General features: G+C 32.9%; 1 protein-coding gene across 1 annotated transcript in view; it reads right to left on the reverse strand.

Moving 5' to 3' along the window:
* LOC140057493 (scavenger receptor cysteine-rich domain-containing protein DMBT1-like) overlaps positions 1-9,666 on the reverse strand; it is a 60,395-nt gene that overhangs the window by 21,924 nt on the left and 28,805 nt on the right. The window lies entirely within an intron of this gene.

Raw genomic sequence — 9,666 nt, forward strand, 5'->3', positions numbered from 1 at the left:
GAAACTGTGCTAACTCACTCAAACTTATATCACTATGGATACAGGCCAATGATTTTCCAATAATGTATTGCAATGCATTTCTCTACTCTGGGATTTTTCACCACCAATAAATCGGTGGTGGTTCGCCACACTATTCATACGTTGATCACACAGGAGTTGGAAACTGTGCTAAATCACTCAAACTGATATCACTATGGATACAGGACAATGATTTTCCAATAATGCATTACAATGCATTTTTCTACTCAGGGATTTTCCACCAATAAATCGGTAGATTCGCCATACTATTTTACGCTAACCATGTGTTCACACAGGAGTTGGAAACTGTGCTAAATCACTCAAACTGATATCACTATGGATCCAGGCCAATGATTTTCCAATAATGCATTGCAATGCTCTTCTGTACTCTGGGATTTTCCACCAGTAGATCGGTGGATTCGCCATGCTATTCACACGTATCAGGATCCGTACACATAATGATCCATATACCCATACGTCACGTGTCATACCATCTGCGCAAAATCGAATGACTATGAAGATAATGGACGGGAACCAGCACAACCACATAATCCCTGTTATAGCCGCGAATACTTTAAGTACATGTCTGGTACGTTTCACGCGATTTAAATTTCTGCCAAAAGCTCTCAGTTCTCGTTCTTGGTCTTTAACATAGCGATATATCGCAAAATACACACAGGTGTTTAAAAATAGTAAAACGATTACAAATATTCCTATTAAGAAATCCATAATGTTGTAATCGTTTAATATTTTAAATAGTATAATCCAGACAAAAACCGGCACGCTCCATAAAAGTAGCAAAACGAAAAACAAGGTTTTACTCATAACGCTAGACGCATAAACCAATGGAAACGCTACAATAGCAATGTATCTATCGATGCCAATCGCTGTCAATGATACAACGGACGTTAAAAAGATACAATAATTTACAATTTGTAATTCATCAGATTTCGGTATATCAAAGAATATTAGAAAAGCGAAAAATGAAGTTAAGAAGTCAGCACATGTAAGCGAAACAACGAAGACGCTTTTCTTATGATGTAGCGGTCGAGAGACGATGAATCCGGCCAACACTGTAAAGTTTCCCAACACAGCTAGTATGGTTACAACGAGGTAGATTATGGCGAGAGCAAATCCAACTGAGGATTGTTTCAATGATTTGAAAGTTAAATCCAGTGCCTTTGTTTCGGCGTTCGTATGTGTGTCGTTAATCGAAAAGTTGTCCATTCTATTTTGAAAAAGAGACAAAAATAGAAACGACGATATAATCCATAGCATACTATAAGGCACTGTTTAACCAAAAATGTGCCCTAAAGGCTATTATGTTAAATGCAACTCATGGAATGATGATTAGGCCTACAGAACCGTGAACAACAGAGGCTGAAAATGCCAAATATTAATCTAACGGGTTAAAACTCGCGGAAGTACATGTTGACCAATTACAACACGAGGGGTCATCCGAATTTTCGCCTGTGGTTGGTCAACTCATTCATCCTAATGGGAAGCAAGCTTATAATTCATAACAATTGTAATATCTTGTTGTGTTGATGTCAGTTATTTTAAATGCACGATATTCCCGACATCATGATATATTATGTAAATACTCCTTGTTTTATGCATATTTATTTCTATAACGTATAATGATATTCAAATATTATGGCAATCATTCATATAAAAAATAAACATTGAACTCGTGTTGCATTAATTATTAACAATGATAATATCAATTATAGTACAAAGTGTATCAATTAAATTCCCGTATAGTATTATGAATGATATTATAGATACTATAATAGTACATGCACTTAGTAGGTTTAAACTGCAAAGGGGAATTTAACTAAAAATACTTTATTTTCTTTATCTAGGCAACTGTCGATAACAGTAGTATCATAAGCAAAGGCATAATGCAGGGTCTCATGAGAAATTGTTATAATATACAATACCCTAATAAACATATGCCAGGATGTATAAAATTATGGTTAACATCTAAGATACTAACAGCATCATATACAATACGGGGAAGTTAATGGTTTGAGCATGTAGCTGTATACTTTTATAGCTCCATGGTTAGAGGAAGAAATGGCGAACAGGCGCGTCTACAATCGAGAGTTGTATATAATGTCATAATAAATCGTTGGAGGCGCTAATTTCACTATGTTTATAGATTGGTGGGTAAAATAGAAATGAAGTATAACTAAAGAGGTAAATGAAAAAGAACAATAGTGAAACCTGCTGAAGTGCAGCAGAAAAAAGAAACGTATATTAGAATATAATTATTAGAAGATATGGAGTCGGTATTGAAAGAGATATTAATCGAAACGAATGTTCTCGTAGTGAAAAAAAGCAATTTTAATGTAAAAATTTAAGAAGGACAGGATACCAACAGAGAGAGAATGCCAACATGAAAACAAAACAACTATTGCCAAAAAACAGATGGAAAAATTAGGTGCTATTGATCATGTCTGTAGGAAGAATTAATATTTCAAATTTAATCCCGGAGTCACCCTTTAAGAGAGTATTCTGTATAAAGTTATAATATTATAATCTGTATTGTTTGTGCATGCTTAGAAATATGTATACAGTAGCCTTACATAATATGATTATTTCTTATCACAGCTGGGAAATCTTTTCTCGAGATACGTTTTCACGAATTGGACATTGATTTTACGTATCCAAATGCTGGATGTATGGAATGCAAAACTAGCCAAAAAGATAATAATTCTGATGTGTACAAAATTCGAAACATTTAATATCTTGCACTTCAGTGAAAAGTAACCTTATGACTATGTAGCACTATAGTTCAGACGATAAATCTCATCGATATGTTTTTCCAATTTGGAAATTTCCAATTTACATTGTAATTTGTTTTGTATTATTTATAAAGATAATTATGAAACTTGATATTGTTGTAAGTATGCGAGTCATGCCGGCTAACGGTATATTATAACACCAGTAATAAATCATAATGTGACTACAAGTTCGGCTCTAACGTAGATGGATGGATGAGCATTTATACGACCAATTTATTGCGTTACAACATACTGACAGTGGTAATGGGCGTAGAGAATATGTGGATAATTATGTAGTATGACTGTGGCAGATTTCATAGCAAATAAGAAGGCATAGAAATGACTCCGACAAAAATGTGTGCCTAAAAAGAGCATGTATAAGGGCATGCTCCGGGTATTTTAACCCGGTACTTGCACAGGCAACTCAACGGTTCCTGGACAACCACACTAATAATTCAAAGGGACCACGGATTATTGTTAGGCCTGTTGATCAATGTATAGGCCTACCTATGCCCAGTTGCTACCACGGTTGGAACCATATTAAATGGATATAGGTCTAAAGCATAATAAACAGCGTTTGGCGTCGATGGTTCCGAGCAAGGGGACTCTCCACTTACTGCCTCAATATCATTTTAACATGGGCTTGCTGAAGCATACCAGGGAAGGGCTAACATTAAAAAAAACAGATGATGAACGGGGAACAACTACGCAGTTCCAGTATACAGAACGTAGTATTCAAAACACATTTCACATTCAGCTATTAGTAAAAGAAAATACGTTAGAGGAACGAATATCATTAAAGTATTGATTTCTTAGGTACATTACGAATTACTTCGAAGTGTACATTGTGCTATGAAGGAGAATGACTTACCTGTCACCATAGTCTCATGTCGTTTGATTCAATCAACAATATATTCTTTCATCCATTCTTTATAAATAAAAATAAGTTGTTTCAGGCACGACCGATACAATATACAACACGAAAGCTTTTCTCTTAATAATGTTAAGAATTCCGCTCATACAATATATACTGCATGGAATTTAAATTATATTATCAATATCAGCTCTTCAAACTGTTAGCAGATATAACGCCGCCTAGTGAGAAAGAGATACATTGACCAGTCGAGTCACCGCATTACCAGGACAGACTGTCTAATGGCTACTAACAATTTTTCTTTTGCGTGATATTTCATATAACGCGAGCATTTGATTCAATGAAAGAAGTTACGTATGAATATTTGATTTGAAGTAACAGACGGTTCATAAGGTTGTAACATTTTTAACCAACAAAATGTTTTGTCAGAAATTTACAGTAGGCTACATTAAAAGAAATAATTAGGTGATCATTTAGAATAAAATGATCACCTATTGTTATTGTATGAAATCTTTATTATTAGTTATCCGCATTCAGCGGATAACTCCTTGTAACTGTCCTGTTTCATCTTCTTTTTTTTCTGTATTCTTCTTTCTTTCTGTCATTTTTGTGCAGAGCGTATCTCTAAAACATGTAAACATAACATTTCATAACTTTGTCAACATATGGGCATTCGCGTGAAGTTGTGCCCCTCTTATTGTGAATGACGTCAGAGTTACGCAACGTGACTTACACGCGTTTTTACGTTTTTCGCGTATTTAACATAGATCGAAAACCATATAACAATTTCAAATGAAACTTAGCATAAGTTTAATTTATATCATGCGCTAACTTTCTGTGTAAAAAAAATGACATGTTTCACACGAAGTTACGCGCGCACGCGCGTTTAAAATTTAAAATTGCAAAAAATCAGTTTCTAATCAACTTTCTACGCGTTTCATGTCATTTTAAGCATGTCAAAAATTCCCAGGCGCGCGCAATTCTTTTACGCACACGTGCGCACGTAGCGCAAAACACTTTTTTTTTCGCGTGATTTATGTTTTTCCAGCCTTTTCTAGTAATTTTACAAACTTTTAAACAATTTCGACTTAAAATCACGTCATACGGGCACGTAGAATTGGATAATTTTCGCGAGTTTTTGATGAAAAAGTAAAAAAAATTGTCAAAATTTGTCTAAATTATGCCTTTTTTTAAACAGTCGTAATTTCTAAACTGGACGGTCAATTTTTTGTGGATGACATATTCTTGAAGTTGATGAGTTATAGATATCGGATCATGTATTAATATGGCTAACCGGACATTGTGACGTCATCGTATGGCCACGCGAATATAAAATTTAGGATTTTTGTATCTTTCGTCGTAGCTTATCACATTTAATAGAGCGCATCTCTACTTATCCGTTTTCCATTTTCACCCCGATTTTGATATTGTCTAGATCAATCAACTATCTTTCGCATGAGTTAAAAATATTTTAATTTTTATTACGTCATCATGTCTAAAAACGTAAATAACGTGGGTCAATTATTTTCATCTTTACTTTCTCGTCAGAATAAAAAGTGATAATCATGATTAAAATGTTTCCTGGAAGCTATTGGATTGTAGATACGAATTCATGTGAACATTTTTCCAATCCGACGTTGTGACGTCATCATATGGCCAGTTGAATAAAAAAAGTCGTATTTTCATCTTTTGCGTCATAGTTCATCACATTTAAAAGAGCGCGTATCTATATTTTACGTATTCAAATTTCTTCTACACGTTAATATGTTGTTGCTGAGATAATTTCATTCTGAAATTTCTACTTTTGCATTTCATTTTGAAACCGTCAAGATGTAAAACATTACAATAAAATACGGGTCCCGTAATTTCACCTATTTTACACTGTTTGTGATATGTATACAGATTGTACTGTGTATACTATATGACACAAAATAACAGAATTCAGAAATAACAACATATCATATTCTTCAGTTCAGGTCATAATGCCTTAATATTTTTCTGTGTGCAATATTCTAACGTATGACGTGCACGTGGCGTTTGTCGAGCGGATAACTAACTCGTTAAAGTGACGAGTTTCATGTCTAGTTATTATTTTTTTTTTTGGTTATCCGCAACGAAGTTGCAGGATAACCTCTTGTGATTGTACGAAATCATCATCATCATCATCATCATCATCAACTTTTTATTCTTCTTCTTTCTTTCTGTATGATTTTTGTGTAACGCTTTTCTCTAAAACTCGCAAACATAACATTTCGGTAACTATGTTAACATTTTGACATTTATGTAACGTCGTCAAGCGAAGCTTTTCATGATGTTTACAATTGCGCAACGTGACGTACGCGCGATTTAACGATTTTCTCGTATCTAACATATGTCGAAAACCAAATAACATTTTAAAGTGAAACTTTGCAAAAGTTTAATTTATATCATGCGCTAACTTTCTGTTGAAAAAAAATTGCGTGTTTTACACAAAGTTACGCGCGCACGCGTATTTAAAATTTCAAAATGCGCAAAATTAATTTATAATCAACTTTCTACGCGTTTTATGTCGTTTTAAGCATGTCAAAAATTCCCACGCGTGCGCACATTTTTACGTGTGCGGTGCGCACGTAGCATTGAAAACGTATTTTTTTCGCGTGATTTATGTTTTTCCAGCCTTTTCTAGCAATTTTACCAAATTTTAAACAATTTCGACTTAAAGATACGTCATACGAGCACGTCGAATTGGACAATTTGCGCGCGTTTTTTATGAAAAGGTTAAAAAATTCGTTTAAAATATGCCTTTTTTTAAACAGTCGTAATTTCTAAACTAGACGGTCAACTTTTTGTGGATGACATATTCTGGAAGTAGATGAGTTGTAGATATCGGATCAGGTATTAATATGGCTAACCGGACATTGTGACGTCATCGTATGGCCACGCGAATATAAAATTTAGGATTTTTGTATCTTTCGTCATAACTCATCACATTGAATAGAGCGCATCTCCACCTATTCGTTTTCCATTTTCACCCTGATTTTGATATTGTCTAGATCAATCAACTATCTTTCGCATGAGGTAAAAATATTTTAATTTTTTTGACGTCATCATGCCTAAAAATTTAAATCACGTGTGGCATAAATTTCATCTTTACAGTAAATTTTAATCTGTTATAGCTCGTAAGAATAAAATGTGATAATCACGATTAAAACTTTTTCTGGAAGCTATTGGATTGTAGATACGAAATTATGTAAAAATGTTGCCAATCGGATGTTGTGACGTCATCATATGGCCAGTTAAATGAAAAAGGTCGTATTTTCATCTTTTGCGTCATAATTCATTACATTTAAAAGAGCGCGCATCTATATTTCACGTATTCAAATTTCTTCTACACGCTAATACGTTGTTGCTGAGATAATTTCCTTTCGGAATTGCTACCTTCGCGTTTTATTTTAAAACCGTCAACATGTTAAAAATTGCAATAAATAACAGGTCCCGTAATTTCACCTATTCTACACTGTATGTCACTGTATGTGATATGGATACAGAATATACTGTTTATACTATATATGAATTTAAATAATAAAATTCAGCAATAACAACATATCATATTCTTCAGTTCAGATCATAATGCCAACGTGAACACTTCCTTTTGTCCTCAACCTATCCCCTTAATGTTAATGTTGCACCACTTGCGCGGCGGATAACCAAACTCGTCAAAGTGACGAGTTACATGTCTAGTCTTTTTATTGTTTCTGTACACTATTTTGTGTAACAATTATCTCAAAAAGTTTAATGTCAATGATTACCAAAATGTCAGAATATCTTTCAAATAATATAACTTAATCCTAATCAGCTTTCCAGCGTGATCACTCATCCGTGACGTCATTTATATGCCATTTTGTGAAATCACATTATCAATCATATCTCCATAATTCATTATGACATATTAATGAAATTCACTATAGGTAAACTTCAGGTCAAGGGTAAAAATATTAGCAAAAAAAAAGTTGCGCGTTTCAAGGTCATGCACGTGAAATCGCGCGTTAAAAATTTAAAACGCGCAAAATTAGGTTTTGATCAATTTAGAGCATGAATTAGGCCATTTGCTCATTTCAAAAAATTACTGCGCAAAAATGCGTTTTTGTGCGCACGATTCTTAAAATGCGTAAAAAATTAAATTTGATGTATAAATCACATTCTACTCACAATCCTTAGTACATTCACCAATTTTGAGTCCATTCCGACTTAAAATAACGCTATACGAGCACGTTAAAAATGACAAAATGCGCACACTAATTGTACAAAAGTGCTAAAAATGGTAAAAAATAAGGACTTTTTAAAATGAATATAACTCTTCAGAATGGCAGATGACCCCCAATTTTTTTTAACTTATTATGGAAGCCAATACGTTGTAGATACAAATGTATATACACATTAGACGTACAAAATGGTATGACGTCATCAAATGGCCACTTGAATTTAAAAATTAGGAATTTTTTTCTTTTTGTGTGGGTTATCACATTCAATAGAGCGCATCTCCGTTATTTGAGCCCGATTTTCGCACAACTTTTAGTATGTGCTTGCTCAATTAATTATTCTTCTAATGAGTTGTCAACATTTTTATTTTGATGACGTCATCACGCGTAAAAACTTGAATAACCTAGGTCGTGTAATTTCAGCTACACCATACATTTGAATATCTTATAGCTCTTCAGAATTAAAGGTGACCTTGAAGATTATAACTTATTATACAAAATTAAGCCTATCGGATGTTGTGATGTTATCATATGGCCAGTTGAAGTTAAAAAGCAGTTTTTAAATTTCTTTAGTCAAAGTTATACAAATTTCAAAGACCGCGCATTGCGCTTCTAGCTACGTGTCAAATTTTCTTCCAATCCTTATATTTATTTGCTCAATTCATTATCTTTCGAAATTGTCATCTTCGAGTTTATTTTGAAAATTCCATCATACCAAAAAATTAGAACACGATATGAGTCCCGTAATTTCACCTATGCTACACTGTATATAGATATACAGTATACTGTACATATTGTATGACACATAGATAGAACTCAGCACTGTAAGTGTATATGCAATCATGTCATAGGATGGCGTACATCAACTTGTAACGATCGTATGTTAACGTACATGCATGTTTAAAAAATGTTAATTTTATTAAAATGATAAAAATGATCACCTATAATTCGTCAAAGTGACGAATTAAATTCTAGTTGTATTTATAATTGTATATATTATTGTTGATATAAAGTTTGCGGTACACCACGTGTATTAGTTCTGAAAAGAACGTTTCGATCAATATCCATTCTCACTCCTGAGGGACGATCAAAGCATATTGATCGAAACGTCGAGCAACTCAACAGTTCTTTTCAGAACTAATACACGTGGTGTACCGCAAACTTTATCAACATTTGATTTCGCCATGCAAACCTTCAAACAATGTATATATTATTATTATAAACATAATAAATTTAAATGAATAAATAAATCGTGAGATGATTTAATAAATAAGTATTTTTTAAAATATTGCGAATCTCAATTTAAGCAAAAATAGTCTTGATAAGATAGTATGATATTGATTTCTTATTTTAAGTAAAACATTTTTCAAAATAAGTATTTTTAAGAATATTGCGAATCTTGATTCAAGTAAAAATAGTCTTGATAAGATAGTATGATATTGACTTCTTATTTTAAGTGAAACATTTCTCAAAATAAGTATTTTAAAGAATATTGCGAATATTGATTCAAGTAAAAATAGTCTTGATAAGATAGTATGATATTGACTTCTTATTTTGAGTAAAACATTTCTCAAAATCAGAATATTGTGAATCTGAATTCAAGCAAAAATAGTCTTGATAGGATAGTATGATATTGACTTCTTATTTTAAGTAAAACATTTCTCAAAATAAGTATTTTTTTAAATATTGCGAATCTCAATTTAAGCAAAAATAGTCTTGATAAGATAGTATGATATTGACTTCTTAT

This window comes from Antedon mediterranea, chromosome 1 (assembly GCF_964355755.1).
Source record: "Antedon mediterranea chromosome 1, ecAntMedi1.1, whole genome shotgun sequence".
In the NCBI taxonomy this organism is placed as follows: Eukaryota; Metazoa; Echinodermata; class Crinoidea; order Comatulida; family Antedonidae; genus Antedon; species Antedon mediterranea.